Source organism: Chenopodium quinoa, unplaced genomic scaffold, assembly GCF_001683475.1.
Source record: "Chenopodium quinoa cultivar QQ74 unplaced genomic scaffold, ASM168347v1, whole genome shotgun sequence".
In the NCBI taxonomy this organism is placed as follows: domain Eukaryota; kingdom Viridiplantae; phylum Streptophyta; class Magnoliopsida; order Caryophyllales; family Amaranthaceae; genus Chenopodium; species Chenopodium quinoa.
The window spans coordinates 1,440,327-1,458,468 of record NW_018744062.1 but is presented as its reverse complement, the minus strand read 5'-3'; the positions used below and the strand labels follow the sequence as shown (position 1 = coordinate 1,458,468).

The 18,142-nt window shown below is 33.7% G+C and overlaps 1 long non-coding RNA gene and 1 pseudogene across 1 annotated transcript; one reads left to right on the top strand and one right to left on the bottom strand.

Moving 5' to 3' along the window:
* Positions 1-8,058: 8,058 nt before the first annotated feature.
* On the bottom strand, positions 8,059-14,767 carry LOC110690792 (annotated as a pseudogene).
* A 284-nt stretch (positions 14,768-15,051) lies between these two features.
* On the top strand, positions 15,052-17,755 carry LOC110690717. Its single transcript, XR_002505148.1, has 2 exons — positions 15,052-16,910; positions 17,130-17,755. It is a non-coding gene; the product is annotated as an uncharacterized LOC110690717 (long non-coding RNA).
* The last annotated feature ends 387 nt before the right edge of the window (positions 17,756-18,142 follow it).

Genomic DNA, 18,142 nt, shown 5'->3' with positions numbered 1-18,142 from the left:
AGAAAAAATAATGAAACTTTCATAATTGTAAAGTATATGGCACTACGAATTTAATGCCATCTCAATTCACAATGTACAAATAAGGCTAAAAGGGCAGTCAAATCTACAAATTTAAAGTGGAGAACTGATCATAGGCTATGTGACATACTCCAAACAACACAACCACACCTCCCAACAACGCATAACATAACTGAACAGATAAAAGCACACTAAACAGACCATTCTCCCAACACTAACTAACATAAAAGCAACAGTTGTAGCATCTAAACCAAGCACTATATTTCATAACAGCAAAAATCATACATTTAGAAAACTTAATCCTACATTCCATGACTAAATCACAACAAACCAATAACAAATCATTTCACTGAACGCATCAAGTTCCATTCATCAAACAACAACATAATGATACACCCACATGTATACAAACTACAATAGAAAATCTTCTAAGTCCTTGTCACCGTCCTGTATGGCATTGTCTTGTGTCATGGATAATCAAAGTCTTGGTCCATAAGATTATTGGCAATTGTTCCATAGATCATAACAATGTAAGAATTAATAACCTACATATATACAATATACATTTATATATCCGAAAAAGCTAACAAATTTTAAGTTACCTGATTTTCTTTGCTTAAAACTAAATCACTTTGCTATGACCACTTTTTTTTTTAGCACCAACAGGAGAACAAATCAAATGAAAGAGAGAGCTCAAGTGCTAGACTTATTCAACTACAAACAAGGAAACTCATTTATATAAATTCATTCACTCTAAGTACAACCCAATTTCCCTTTTTAATTTTAAAAATAATTAGAAGTACACCTAATTTCAAAGTCTATTGTTAGTCAAAGAAGCATACACATGGCTACACTCTAATATAATAACCCCTAAAACATGGAAGACCAAATCTTACAAGTAGCAATTCTGATTGACTGACTAAACATCACCACCCCACACCACTTCTTTTCAATCTAATAATCACCAACAATTAATCAGCAACAAACTACTAATTAATCTGTAACCGAAAACCCTTTTAAAAAGCAAGACAATTTTTCCAGAAATTCAGACCCCAAAAACACGTGCATTAAGCAACCCAACCAAATACTCTATTATTATTTATCAACAGTAATCACGAACACTAAACCAGGTACGAAATAGCTAATGACAAAACCCAAATCACATGTGGCAGACTAATACATCTCTAATTTTAAATCTCAACATTAATTATGAACACTAAACTAGGTCCGAAATAATGACAAAACCCAAATCACATGTGGTAGACTAATACATCACACTAAACCCAAAAAAGGTACAAAAAAAAACCCAAAACTCAAATCCATAATCACCCATTTTGACACTGCTCTATAAAAGGCATTAAGGATTTACAGTAAATAAATGAACTAAAAGGTAAACAAAAAAAGGCAGGAAAAAAAAACCCAAAAATCAAATCCTAAGCAATCAGTCTTTCCCTTTTTAAAAAATACAAAATAGTTACGTGAGGCCCACAACAGATAGAAATAATTCTGCATTTGCTTTAAAAAAAATTACATATCTTTTTTTAAAATACACCTTTGTTACGTGGGGCCCACCACAGCTAGATACAACCCAAATCAGTGAAAACTTTGGCATAAGGAAAAAAGCGAAAAAAAAAACAAAGAGAAAAAAAAGAGGAAAAAGGCAACAAGGGTAAAAACGGGATTGCACTGTAGATTTCAAATAGTGCTCACAACTTCTGGTTTTTAAAAGGGTAGAGAAATATTAAATCATGATTTTGTGAGTAATTATTGTCCCGGTCGTGTCAAATGTGAAAGGGGTGAAAGGAAAGACGACATCAACATTACATTACATGAATATGAATATATGTGGTATTGTTGATCCATATTGTATTTTTTAAGAGGGTATGTACTAATGTAGAATACATATGTACTCCGTATTGGATAAGTTTCACACAACATAACCAAGCATTTGAAAGGTTGTCGCATTGTGCCTTTTTCTTGAATTAAATTTTAACGTTGGAGAAATTTCATTGTTGAACTACCCATATGGCATATGACTACCTGAGTACCCATTGGTGTTAAAAGGGTAAGAGCATTAGCGGAAAGGTAGTTAGTCGAGAAATTGATGATGTATAAAACGGCAATAAAAAAAAATGCTCCGTAATATAATATAATTCACAAATGAAGAACTCACGGTGGAGTGATGATATTTTAAGAGAGTTTTCTAGATTTTGCTGGAATAATTATGCAAGTTATATTCTAGAAAAATCAAGAGTATTGTTTTAGTAGGCATGTTTGTTTATAATTGGCCAAAGAAAGAAGAGCTTACATGGGGACGAAGGTCCTTGAAACAATTGAACCTTGTGGAAATGATATATAAGACTGACTGTCAAGACCTCAAGCATGCCATGACTTGGGTTATTGAGCACAAGAAATTTGAGAGAACAAGGAGCTTGATAATAGAAAATTAGGCATTTCCCCAAAAAAGTAATAATAATAATAATAATAATAATAATAATAAATTTAAGCATAAATCAAAGTTCAGAAAACAATATAGAGAAGTAAAGTTCTACTCTGTTTCGAAATGGCAAAAGACAAAGGGATTATTTCAAATTTGTTTAGAGTGATTATATATAAGAGTGCTTCTTTAATTTCTCAAACTTGTTTGAAATATTGAAGAAAATTTAACTATTAAATAATAACAAAGGATGTATATAAAAAATCCTTGAATATATTCAAAGAATCAAAACATTACTGAGTATAATAAAAATTAAACTTCTACATGGTTATGTTGAAATAAACACTATAATATTCATCCCTCATTTCCAATAATGGTTCAAGAATATAACTCCTTCTCAACCCTTTAGCCATAAAGCTGATAGGGCTATATTTCTTGAGACCTTCGTTCCACACAAAGCTCACTGCATCCCTAAATGAAGGATCTGAATTCCTATTTTCGCAACTTAGTTTCAAACTTAGATTAGTTTTGAAACTACTATCACCATACACAAAGCAACCTTCTTTGGTTTTCAAAGATACCGTTCCAACTCTGCCATTCAACCCCTTCTCTATTAAAAATTCAGCAGATTGCTTATTATGAGTTGCCCCTATAATAATGAGTTTTTTGTCTACCCCTTGATAAGCGACCACCAAGCATGGAAGATCAAAAGGCTCTAACATGACCACCTTACCAATAAGACTTGTTGGTCCCACACTTTTTATCTGACTCGGAGATGGGTCTATCAAAATGAGCCTAAATGTAGAATGAACATATAAATCATTCATAGCTTTATGAGACCCTAACATTGTCAGTGTTTGGTTATCTTTGTTAAGAAAATAATGCAAATTTTCTATTTAATCAAATTTGAGGGAGAAATAAATTACATAAACAAAATGTCTATTTATACCAAAGTGCAAAAAACACAACCCCTCTTTTCTCTGAGTTATTTTTCTTCTCTCAGATTTTCTCTTGAAATTATTACGTACAAATGAAGGAAATGCTCAATTTATAGTTTTCCTAAAACAACCTAAGCCATTTAAAATTTAGCCTGCAATATTTATTACCATGAGTTATTTTTCCCTATATTTGGAAACACCTTTAATTTTCAATGGTAATGCATGGTTATTTAATAACCATTTATTTATTTTTCTTTATGTTTCTTAATTATCTGCCAACAATCTCCCACTTGAAGACTGATTTCAATCTGTCTTCACACCAAGGAGTAGAACCTCAACTAGTCTTCTGTCATTTTAAGACCAATTGATGTTGAGCACAATTTCAACTTGTCAATCGTCACTGTTTTCGTTAACATGTCTGCTGGATTCTTACTGCCAAGAATCTTTTTAAGAGTTAACACTTCATCTTCTAGAAGAGACCTGATAAAGTGATAACGAATACCGATGTGCTTTGTTCTTGAGTGAAACGCCGAATTCTTTGCTAAATGTATAGCACTCTGACTATCGCTATACAAAATATTATTCACTTGTTTGAACCCCAGCTCATCTAACAAACCTTGAAGCCATATCATCTCTTTACTAGCTTCGGTCACTGCCACATACTCAGCTTCTGTAGTGGAAAAAGCAACAATCTTTTGTAGTTGGGACATCCAACTTACGGCTGTATTTCCAACTGTAAATACATAACCCGTTGTGCTCTTTCTATTATCGACTTCACCGCCAAAGTCTGCATCAACGTAACCTTGTATTTTCAATTCACCTTTACCAAAGTACAAACACTTATTAATTGTACCTCGTAAATACCTCAAAATCCATTTAACAGCTTCCCAATGGACTTTTCCTGGATTGGACATAAACCTGCTTACAACTCCCACTGCATGTCCAATATCTGGTCTTGTACAAACCATTGCATACATCAAACTTCCAATAGCCGAGGCATAAGGAACCTTGGCCATATATTCTTTATCTTCATCTGTCTGAGGGGACTGATCCTTTGATAGATAAAAATGACTCGCCAACGGTGTACTAACAGGCTTAGCATCACCCATATTAAATCTCTGAAGAACACGTTTGATGTACTCTGATTGTGATAACTGCAAAGTGCCTCTCTGCTTATCTCTTGTGATTTGCATTCCTAAAATCTTCTTTGCTGGACCCAAGTCCTTCATGTCAAATTCCTTTGACAATTGATGCTTCAACTTTATAATATCATTCATATCAGAACCTGCTATTAACATATCATCAACATAAAGTAATAGGATGATATAACTGGATTGATATCTCTTGAAGTAGCAACAGTGGTCAGCGTTGCACTTCTGGAAATCTTCCTTGTGCATGAAGTTATCAAACTTTTTGTACCATTGTCTTGGGGCTTGTTTTAGCCCGTATAAACTTTTCTTAAGTTTGCATACCATCTGCTCTTTCCCACTTTTTATAAAACCTTCTGGCTGGTGCATGTATATTTCTTCATCAAGATCTCCATGAAGAAATGCAGTCTTCACATCTAACTGCTCGAGATAAAGATCTTCAATTGCAACAATACTCAACACTTTTCTAATGGTATTGAGTTTCACAACAGGAGCGAATATCTCATTATAATCAACTCCCTCTTTCTGTTGAAAACCTTTGACAACTAGTCGAGCCTTATACCACTTGGAATCATCGTGCTCCTTTTTTGCTTGATATATCCATTTGTTATGAAGGGCCTTCTTACCTATGGGTAACTCAGATAGTTCCCATGTCTGGTTTGAAATCAGGGATTGCATTTCATCTTTCATTGCAAGCCCCCACTTGTTAGCATCTCTGGTCTGGGATGCTTCATAATAATCTTCTGGTTCCCCATCATCAGTTAATAACAAATAATTCATATATTTTCTATTAGGCACATGTGGTCGAGTACTCCTTCTTAGTGTAGGAGTTGGACAAGAAGGTTGTTGTATGTCATTTGATTGCGATGTACTGCCCTGTACAGTCTGTTCTTCTTGTTGCGGAGTACTTATGATAGTGTACTCTTGCATCGTACTGTATGGGACATAATCTTCATCAATGAATGTAGATTCTTTTTGATTTGTTTCATAACTCTCAATTTTATGCCTATCTTTGTACATGACTCTCTCATTGAAAATTACATCTCTTGAACGAATAATCTTTTTGCTTTCATCATCCCAAATGCGGTATCCGAACTCATCTTCGCCATAACCGATAAAAGTGCAAAGTTTTGATTTAGGATCAAGCTTATTTCTGCCTTGATCACTAATGTGCACATAAGCTACACAACCAAATACCTTTAAGTGCGACAATTTGATCTCTTTGCCGCTCCATACCTCCTCTGGTAATTTGTACTCCAATGGGGTTGATGGTCCTCAATTGATCAAGTAAGCTGCTGTATTGACTGCTTCTGCCCAGAATTGTTTTGGTAGACCTGATTGTATACGAATGCTTCTGGCTCTTTCTGTCAATGTTCGGTTCATCCGCTCAGCTATGCCATTATGCTGAGGCGTACCTGGCACAGTTCTTTCCATCTTAATACCATGCTCGTAGCAAAACTTCTTGAATTTGGTGTCCTCATATTCTCCGCCATTGTCGGACCTGAATCTTTTGATCTTCAGACCTGTTTCATTTTCAACCCTAGCTTTCCATATCCTGAAAACTTCAAACACTTCGGACTTGTATTTTAGAAAGTAAACCCATACTTTCCTAGAGTGATCATCAATAAAAGTCACAAAGTACTGTTTTCCACCTATAGACTGGGTGGTTGTTGGTCCCCACACATCAGAATGAACAAGCTCCAATTTTTCTTTCATTGGAGTTCTTCCATATGTCTGAAAGCTTACCCTCTTCTGCTTTCCAAGTATGCATTCTTCACACATGTCTAAATTCACAGATTTTAGACTAGGGAGTTTTCCAATTGAATGCATGATCTTCATTCCTTTCTCACTCATGTGACCAAGTCTTTGGTGCCATAACTTGGAATTTTCATTCTCTGTTGCAACTGCAATCGAATAACACGCTCCATCTGTCAAATAGAAAGTACCATTCTTTTTACCATGAGCAACTATCATTGCTCCCTTTGAAATCTTCCAATTATCACCTTGAAAGATTATAGTGTAACCTTCACGAGCCAACTGCCCAACTGAGATCAAGTTCTTTCTTAGGTCGGGAACATGTTTGACATCCTTCAGCTCCCAAGCTGACCCATTTAACTTAATTTTGACATTACCTTGACCAACAATATCACAAGGTTGGTCATCACCAAGGTATACCTGTCCAAGGTTTCTATGGACATACTTCTCAAAAAAGTTTTTATTAGAAGTAGCATGGAACGATGCTCCAGAGTCTAATACCCAAGACTCTTCTTTGCTCTCCAATGAGCATATCAACGCATCATCACCTTCTCCGGTAGAAGTGACATTTGCCTCTGCCTTCACTTCTTTGCCTTTTGGTGTTCCCTTGCACTGATTTTTATAGTGCCCAATCTTTCCACAATTCCAACACTCCACAATCTTTGAGTTTTGGAAATTATTTGGATTCCTGGATTTTGACCTCCTATCTCTGGATTGTCCTCGATAGTTTGATCTTCCGCGTTCATTCCTTCTGATTAAATTTCTTCCTCTTGACTCTGTATGCAATACTGAAGAGGATGAAGATTCACCTGATTCTCTTCGTCGAATCTCCTCACTAAGAACCAGATCACGAACGTCATCAAACTTCAACTTGTTATTTCCCGATGAGCTACTCACAGTTGTGACTGTAGCATTCCAACTATCTGGCAGGGAAGATAAAAGTATTAACGCTAATACTTCATCATCAAATTTGATTTCAACATAACTCAATTGGGTTGTGACAGAATTGAGTTCATTAAGGTGTTGAGCTACCGATCCACCTTCCGACATCCTCAAACTAAACAACCGCCTCATCAAATGAACTTTATTGGAGGCTGATGGCTTCTCATACATATTAGAGAGAGCTTTCATGAGACCTGTCGTTGTGGTTTCCTTTGCAATGTTAAACGCCACATTGCGTGATAACGTCAATCGAATAACTCCGAGTGCTTGTCTATCTAAAAGCTTCAATTCTTCTTCTTGCATGCCATCTGGCTTTTTCTCTTCCAGAGGTTGATATATTTTTTTCTGGTATAAATAATCTTCAATCTGCATTTTCCAAAATCCGAAATCTTTACCATCGAATTTTTCAAGTTTAACTTCTCCTTTGTCTGCAGCCATTTCTCCCACTCAAATTTGACTTTTTCTTTTAGGATCGTTTTTATTTTTATCGTAATGTGGACTAATTGTCAACCAAGCTCTTGATACCAATTGTTAAGAAAATAATGCAAATTTTCTATTTAATCAAATTTGAGGGAGAAATAAATTACATAAACAAAATGTCTATTTATACCAAAGTGCAAAAAACACAACCCCTCTTTTCTCTGAGTTATTTTTCTTCTCTCAGATTTTCTCTTGAAATTATTACGTACAAATGAAGGAAATGCTCAATTTATAGTTTTCCTAAAACAACCTAAGCCATTTAAAATTTAGCCTGCAATATTTATTACCATTAGTTATTTTTCCCTATATTTGGAAACACCTTTAATTTTCAATGGTAATGCATGGTTATTTAATAACCATTTTTTTTTTCTTTATGTTTCTTAATTATCTGCCAACAATCTTTCGAGAGAAAGAATGTCGTGTTTCTATTCTCTTTAGCGAAAGAAACTAGATGGGAATTATAGTCAGCTGGAATAGGGGTTATCCAGTCTGAAATAGATTTCACTGATCCTGTTTGAATGTCATAATCACCATTTGATAGACCCACCAACAAATAAGGTCCATATAAAATTGCTTGAAGTGAGGCATAATCAGGACGATCATCTGAAATGTCATTGTAAACTATTAGTCAAAACAATACTAATCCATTTCCTTTTCCTTAGATATGTGAATATGCATAACAACAATTTTCTTAACATATCAGTTTTCAGATTTAAAATCTAGTTTTGATCAGTATTATAAATAAATATGGCTTAAAACACATTCTCATATTTTCACCTTTAATTATTAAAATCTAGTTTTGATCAGTATTATAAATAAATATGGCTTAAAACACATTCTCATATTTTCACCTTTAATTATTAAAATCTAGTTTTGATCAGTATTATAAATAAATATGGCTTAAAACACATTCGCATATTTTCACCTTTAATTATTAAAATCTAGTTTTGATCAGTATTATAAATAAATATGGCTTAAAACACATTCTCATATTTTCACCTTTAATTATTATTCAAAAGTACGAAATATATGGTTTGGAAAAAAATGTTGTATATGCAGAAAAGAGGGCGCATGTTAAAAGCTTAATTATATATAAAGAATTACCTTTGAGAAACTCTGTTCTAAGTACTAGCGGAAACTCCAGTATAATTTCATCGCCATTGACCCAACTCTTAGATATGTTTAGAAAACTACCTGGCCAACAAAAGAAAACATTTTAGCAGGAAATAAAAAGTCTGTTCCCCTTTCTTTGATGTACTCCATTAAAAAGTCAATCTCCCATTTTATTGATGTAATTCGTGATTTTGCATTATCTAATATAATGATCATTAATGATAAAGGGTATACATAATTAGACCTGGACTTGGCAAAGGTAAATTGTTTCCATTGAGTGAGGCTTTTGAACCACTCGATGATGTCCATGAAGGTATCCGCAAATTTAGAGTAGCTATCTTTGAAGCCTGAATAATGGATTCTGAATTAGAATGTCTTTCATAGTGCTAAGATAGTGTTGAATTTTTTTTATTTTTATTCAGAATATGATGATACCTTTTTTGCAGAAATTGTGAGTTTTACTCTGAGGCTTTGATTCAAGGAAGTAACATTATCAACAACTTGAATTAGGAGATTTGTGCAGCAGTCCAATCGAGTGAGCTAGGTATGTACTGAATAACATAGAGCCCAGGTACATTCGTCGTCTCCTCAAAGTATATGGAATCTCCTAACTTAGAGAATGACTCGATTCCTACACAAAAGATGGGCACAAAGAAAATCACATTAGTTAACCCTTTTGTAAAAAAATTCACAATGAAAGCACTTTAAAAGTTCGTACCTGTTCCATAGCAGCACCAGCAAGAATTGAACTGATCACCCCAACCATGAAAACTTTTTCCTTTGGAAACTCCATGCCCTAGAGGAAGCATATAGATCATGACACCAAGCTCGGTTCCTTTTTGAATACCCAACACACCATTTGTGAGTGCTCGTTCATAGTAATCTGCATACATCACTTGTTTGGTCCATCTAAACAGATTACGCGAAACCTAAAATTCAAATTCCCAGAGAATTTTAGAAAGATTAGCATTGAATTGATTAAAGCATTGAGCTAAAGAGCATTGTATTACACAAAGATACCTTTAGCATATTATAAGTTGTGCAAGACTCTTCATTCTCAACGTTTAAGATGTCATTTAACCTCATTGGGTCTTGCCTGGTGGTAAGAACAAATACTACTAATAAGAAATCACCATTTTATGAATAAGCAATTATTAAAAAAAGACAAAGGGATAGCACATGTACCAAGCCTCATTATATGAAGTTCCCCCAGTTGCATAACTGTGGGTAGAGTTTACAACATAAAAAAAAAATGTCCCCATTTCCTAAATAATAAAAAATTATTGATATTAAAAGCAAGCATTGCCAATAAATGGAAAGCAAACCTTTCCTTATAAGATATCTAGTAACTAAGTATAACAACCAACTGCAATGCACGTAGCCACTAACCTTGTATAGTTCATCACCGGTGATTTCATACCGATTTTGAGCCCCAACAACAATCGGAATATGAGCATTTGAATGAAAACCAGAGAGATCATCAGCCTACACAACAAAAAATAGGGACAGTAGTGTTGAGCAATAATCTATTCAATAGATAAATGCACACAAGATAGGGAAAACCTCTAACAGCTTATTTAGTACCTTCATTGCAAGTAATCCTAAAAAGCATGGTTTATCAAACAGATGAGCCAGCAATAAATGCTTCTGATCACCCTGTAAACAACCCAAAAAAGTTAAAGAGTTAAGATCCGAGCAGCAATGAGTGAAGAAATGGATTGTAGAACTTCAACTACTTTAAATCTGTAATATGCAAACGTATTTCAATAATTAAATTATCTTAGCTTAACATTTGTATCCTTCTCAAAGAGTATATGTCAGCCACACCAAATAATCAACAAATTATAGTCGAAGCAAATTTATAAGGCACATTATCATTCTAATTAGAATGTTCCTTAATAAACATAAAAAACCATGTTAAGCTTAATTTTGCTATATGTTTTCTCTTTTAAATTTTTTTAAACAAGACAATCATCATGCAACTTAGGTCTGGCCACTAGTAATAACTTGTGAAAAAAAAAATAATAAATAAAAATAAAAAATAACCAACCGTGACGGTGTATAGCTTATAAAGGACATCATTCATGCCACCGGTCTCTTCATTTTGTGCATCATACAACCGTTTAATAGTGTACTGCTTTACTACATTTTGAGCTCGAAGGTAAAAGTAATTAGCCATCGACGTGACCATCTAGCTTGAGTGTTATTAGCAAAGTTGTATTGATCCAAGAGCCCTGTCATAACCTGTCAATGATATAAACAATATCTACCGTTAAAAGAGATTAAATGAAAGAAATTAAATCATCTTATAAATCTATAAGAACATGCAATCCGTACCATGTGAATAGTGTAGTACGGTGCCCAAACGTATTGCAAAGCTTCATATCTGTCAAAACATTAAATGACGAATTTGCTTATTTTGTAAGTAATTGTTCATGGATTAGTCCAGCCCACTTGTCAAATTTAACCTCCAAAAGGCCTTAGATTAGGAGGCCAATTCACTTCTTCAGCCTTTTTATTTTTTAGCTCCCATGTTATACTTCCTCCGTTCCTATTAATATTGCAACAAGGAGGAAATCGCACATCCCAATGCACATTTTATATGCTAAATATCTATAATTGTGTAAGATTAAAAATTATAAAATGTTGATATTGTGAAAGTATTTTATGAGACGAATCTAACAAAATCTCACATGACTATATTTTGCTTAACGTATAAATCATACTCCATAACTTGATTTGGAGTAATGGCAATTTGGCAAACTGCTTACATGACAAATAATTTATATTGTTAATCATGATTGAAAGGTATGTAACACCCCCTAATACGCATCCGAAAACTTCATCAAATTTTGATAAATGCACTGTTTAATAAATTATTTATTTATTTAATATACTCTGTATATAAATAAAAATAAAAAAAATAATAATAAAAAAAAAAACTTTTAGATAAAGACATTTATCATACAGTCTTTCTAACAAGTTTTCAAGTTAAATGGTTAAGCTTTATGCATATTTTAAATGGAGTATGTGGCTATTTCATTTGGCAAATATATTACGCAGTATATAATAAGAGTTTTGATAGGGAAGTGAACCTACAAGTAAAGTTATTTCGAATTAAGTTTTGTTTGATACTGTTAAGTATGAAACTTATTTATAATATTTCAACTCGATTACATAGAATGTGGTAATGTCTAACAAGGGTCATAATTTCACAAAACACTCGTTAAAATAACCGTTTCATATTATATAAGGCCCTTGTCTTTTGTTTTGCCTAGGGTCCATATATGAAATATCCCCAGATGATTAGTAACAAAATTATCATTATAAATGATATGATACACACACATTGTCCTTTATAATAATAATTAAATTCTTCCATTCCTCCAATTATTTATATAGTCATTACTAATCTCAAGAAGATGACGTAACTTTCATGGACATTCATAACAGAAACGTGACCCAAAATCTTCTATATTCCCGTTTATAACTAGTTTTTCAATTATTTTTTTTCTTAGTTTAACCCAAAATTTCCATTAAAACTGAAACTCTCTTGACCTTCCTTTTCAGTTTGTATGTCAAACTATTCCGGATCTGTCAATCCTTATAAATTACTTATAATTGAAAAATTGCTTCAATTTCTCCTCAATTAAATCATGGTTACTTGTCAAATTAAATCACTTTGTTAATTATTATTATGGGTAAGTTTTTGTATATTTTTCCAGTACATGTATTTTTTTACTCATAATTTTTTTTTATTATATTTTTTTATATATATAGAATTTCAGTTTTAGTGTCTCGAACAGATTTCAGTTTTTTTTTCGTTGGACTTGAGAGTTTTTTTTTAAGGGACATTGGAATTAATATGAATGACAAAATAATTTAAATCAACTATTATTACGAAGTATTTTTTATAAGGCCTTATTTATAAGAATAGCACAGGCCCCTAAATTGGTTAAGACGGCCTTGCATACATCATACATATAATTAATAACAGATTCCAAATGAACAAGATGAATAATATGAAATCATATACTGACCTACAAAATGGCCTCGAACCTCGCTATCAGATGCTTCCCAACCACCATAAGGAGTTCCTGGTGTTGGCAAACCAGCAGTTTTTCTGAAACTCCATACCAAGCTATCGACATTCAACAGCAACAAATACTCCAAATTTGTTTGTTGTGCTCTCCCATAAAACGATTGAGGGTCTAATCTCACATTATGAAGTGGAACTTCGTTAAGAAAATTACCCTTTAAATTATGTTTAGAGTACTTAATTTTCTTGTACAAAACATTCCAATTAAATTCATCTTCTTGCCTCAATAATAGTTTCCTAGGAATTAAATTAGACCACGCAACTTCATCAGTTGGGGTTAAATGATCATGATCATCATGATTATGAGACATAATTTCTCGCTTCCAAGTCTCATTTTTTGATGTTAAAAATTCATATCTTAAAGTTTTTGTTGATAAATTGGTGATAGTATTACCACACTGCTTTACGCGGCTAAAGCTAAACCCAGGTAACAAAATCAAGAAACAAAAACAAGCTAATAAAACGTGATTTTTTAACAAAAACCCATTTTTAAAAAAATCAAAATCAAAACTAAGATATTAAATTTCAAAAAAGAACAGTCACCCAAAGCAGAGGAAGTGGTGTAGAGAAGAGTGAGAAAAAAATCACAGATCAATGTTACTTTTTTGATTAACTAAAGTAGTTTTTCAGTAGAATGTTACAATACAATACATCACATTATTTGGTATTTATAATATAACCAACTGATTACAGTAGTGTTATTAGTTAATTTATCTTATCCTTTTATCGACTAACTTAATCAGTATATATCCTGAAGATAATGTAACTACAACTCATTTTAATAGGGAAATACTATCTATATCTACTAACTTAATCAGTATATGATGAGTTGATGACATGTAAAATAGGGAAATGCTATCTATATCTATAAAAAAAAAAAAATTACATAAAAAAAATAAAATTATGATGGATAACATGGATTTTAAAAATGTTTATTCTAGTTTTAAAAACATATATATTCTGAAGATAATATAACTACAACTCATTTTAATAGATAAATACATATTTTTTTTTTTTTTTATTTTATTTTTTTTTTTTTTTTTTTTTTGTAGATGACACTATTTTATCTCATTTCTAATGTAATCATTTTTGTGAAAATTTACCTACATTGATTTAAAATTATCTTAGATATTGGTATATTAGTTAGGAAAATCATAATATATCTTAATTGATAATGTTAATTTTATTGTACAGAGTTGGTAGACTTGAAATGAAACAAATTTTGGTTCAATGTCAAAGATATTTTGGTACTCTTAAATAGTGTTATTAGTTAGTGCGAGAGATTATAAACATACGTCCATTATACTTTTGGATACTTTTAAATAGTATTACTAAATTCAAACTTGAAGCTTACTAGCATTATTATTGTATGAAGAAGTACTTGACAAAAGTGGAGAGGGTTCAATTGGACCAGCGCACCAATTAAATAATAATATCTCCAATTAAAAATAAAGGATAAAAAAATTGAAATGCTAAATACCGCCGTCCAAATTTATCGCCACCGCCATCATTTCGAGCAAAGTGACAATTTTGCCCTTATTAAACCCAAATTCATTTTTCAGCCTTATTTTTTTCTCTCCCCTCAAACACCAACCACTCACCTTTCTTACCACACGACACATATTTGAGAATTACCGGGAAGCAAATGGCGGCGAGCTCAAGCAGTGATGGCGACTACGACGGCGGAATGGGTGGAAAGGAGGTAAATAGTTTCCATTTTTTTTATGTAATAGGTGGCTGGTAACCAAGGGTGAAAATCGGTTTCCAGATAACCGGCGACCAAATTCAGTTGACTGCAGCCGTTAACCGGTTTTCACCTCTGGTTACCAGCCACCATATTAAAAAAAAATTTTTGAAGAAAACTGACCCATTTTTTAATTAAGCTCCGGTAACCGGTTGTGGCCTCCGGTTACTGTGGATGGTAACCGGTTTTGGCCTCCGGTTACCGTCCACGGTAACCGGTTTTGACCTCCGGTTGACCGTGGTAACCGGAGCCCAAATCCGGTTACCATCCACGGTAACCGGTTTTGACCTCCGGTTGACTGTGGTAACCGGAGCCCAAATTCGATTACCATCCACAGTAACCGGAGGTCAAAACCGGTTAACGTGGAGTTGCGGTTGACCCCCGATTCTTTTTCCGTCGAGCCGCCTCGATCACCATCCATTTCTCATCGACTTTCGCGGTCGTTGTGGCTGTTCGGTGTAGAAGGTGGTGGTTGACACGGTTGTGGTTGATGGACTAATGTTAGAGAATGAAATGGAAAAAAAAAAGTTAGTAAGGGCAATATCGTCAGTTTGCTTGAAATGATGGCGGTGACGATAAATTTTAACGGCGGTATTTAACACCCCAAAAAAAAATATAATAAAATCTTCCGTTTAGTTGCAAAGACGGGAACGGGTATTTTTTTGGGGGGTGGGGGGAATTTTGCGCCAAAATGCTGCTGAGGTCATTGCTTTCCCAAAATTGAAAGAAAAGGAAGAGAGAGAAAGCTTCAATCTTCAACTCTTCAACCAAAACTTCAACAAAAATACAAAGAACGATGAATCTAAGTTTTCAAGCTGCAAAACTTAGGACTATGGCAAGTTTTCGATTTTTTTATTTTATCAGTTTTTTACAAAAATGTGGTAGCTAGGGATTTGGGTTTGTTTTAGGTTCGGTCATTTTGGATAGATGAATTTAGGGTTTTTGGAAATTTTTGATTTTGGTGTTTGATTTTTCTGTTTTTGTTTGATGTTTTACCATTTAGAGCTATGATTTGAAGTTTCGAAAGTTTGGTTTTTGTGATAATGGGGTCATTTTGATTTATTTTTAATTGTCAGTCTCGTTGATTTTAGCCTGTTCGAGCTTAATAGTGATGGGTTTTTTTCACTTCAATTTGAATTCTTTTAGGGACATTTCTGGGTATTATGTTTCTTGGACTTGAAATTATTGCTTTATTAAGAAATGGAGATCAACTTTTATGGTTTCCGACATAAGCTTGGATATTTGATTTAAGAATTCTAATGAGTGATGTTCACCAAGTGTGAGCTGATTTTCTCAATTGTACAAGTCTCGTTTCCGTGAGTCATTTTTATGTTAAATGATTAAATTTGATTGTTGAGCTTTACTGTGTGATGGCTGAATTAGTGTTTCTAGAGGAGATAATATACTGTACGATATCCAAGCATCTTTTTTGCTGACCATAATCAAAGTGTGATTTTATGATCTTTTGTTCTTGAGTTATAATGTTTCCTGTTCTTGAGATTATATAAACTAATTCTAAATCTTGTGGAATATATTGTATTGTTTTATTTAGATTAATGTGTATGCTACTATAAATGTTGGTTCTTATGTTAGTTTGACTTTTGAGTGAGGTAGAATGGTGGCATAGATTTGACTTGAGATATTATGGAATGATTATCTTTGATGATTAGTTTAAGGATTAGGATAGACCTGGCTACTCTATCAACTTATTTCGGGTAAAAAAAATTAGGTAATTGATGAGCACTAGCTTGTATGTCAACTTAGAGGGGAGCTAGGATAAACTGAATCTACAGCTTGTATGTCAAAGTCCAGACATAGTAGGGCATGTTGTATGTGTTAGTTAGAGGAATTCAGATCTTATTTTCTTGTTCTAATATTATTGGTAGCTAGATACTAGTACACTCTGGAGCTAGTAGAAGTCCTGCTAAGCAGGGGGATGGAATTGGAGTTGTATCCTAAATCTGTTAAATCTAAGCTGAAGATGAAAACGTAGGCGCATATGCGAAATGGGGTGCTTAAGAAGCTCAATAAGAAAAGAAATTGGAATTCTCTTCTTTGGTAGTGAGCCCTGGCAAGCAGCTGCTGAAGCAATCAGATCAGAAAAGGAAGGCTGAATCCATCAGAAGGAGATTGATTCATAAACCAGATGTTTCCGAAGGCCATCGAGTTGATTCTTCTAAGAAGAAGAATTGTGAAGAGAGTCGGGGTGATCGATCTTTATGCTCAAGTTCTAAAGGTAAAAATGACAGTGGGGGCTCACAAAGTTTAAGTTTGAAGAGAATGAGAAAACAGAAGAGAAAGAAAGATAAGGTTGCTCTAGATGAAGCTGCACAACTGCATCTCTTTACTTAGGGGACTTGAATGAAACCTGCATCTCTTTTCGTCTTTCTTATTTTGAGGCAAAGTGGTGGCTCTAAAATTGGTTAAATGATTTAGTTGATGTTATGATTTGCAGGTACCGGAGAAAAGAGCCCAATTGGTTGAACGTTCTTCAGCTGCAAGGATCCCTACAATGTGGGGGCCTTTCACAGCTTATTGTTACAAGTCAAACCTGGATGGCATATGATCGTCCCATTGCCACGACTCGTGTTGTTCGGAAATCCGTGGATAAAAAGGTTCCCGGAATCTTGAAGTTGAGCTGCTACGAAACCAGCTGTAGGATGAGTGACATTGGATGACCAAACAGTCTGATATTTTTGCATCAGAGACTTGCAGATTTCCGTCGAGTGATATCTTAAGTACACCCGAAGTATCAGTGAGGGGATTGTTCCTGTTAGCTATCCATACAAGATACAACTTCCATTTCAGAAGGGTGATTATACTATACCAGATTCCAACATAACGATTGGAAGAGTTTTGAGGGCTGAAAAATCCTAGCTTGAAAATGCTATTTTTAGAAAGCATTGATTCTGAGTCTTTTAGGAATTGTGTTGGTGTAATACTGTCAATTGCAGAGTAGATTTTAGAACTGAAAAGAAGAGTGTATGGAATTAATGCAAAAATAGGTATCATTCTTTGCTTAATTGATTATATCATGGAACATTTGGCAATTTAGAGATAATATAAGGGCTCTGAAGGTAAGTTGTGTGTGTGTGTGTGTTTTTTTTTTTTTTTTTTTTTTTTTTTGCTCAGAATTTCAGAGGTCTTTGGTGTTAGGCCTGTTAGCTCTTTGAGTGAAACACGTGAACTTATGAGTGCTTTAAACTAGTGGATGTTCTGGACTTCTAGTGTATTGGTGTTGTTGTTAAGGTTTGTATTGATTGACGACTATGACGAGTAGATTAAAATATTTCGAGTTTGACTAGCCGTATTGTTATATGATATGTGTTATATAAAAAAATCTTGATATGTATAAGATATAAACTTTAATAATTTTTACTAATCTGAAATCAAATATATAAAATGATCAAAGTCTTTTTATTGTTACATAGCAAGATTAATTCATATGCAAGATCATTCATGAGTTCA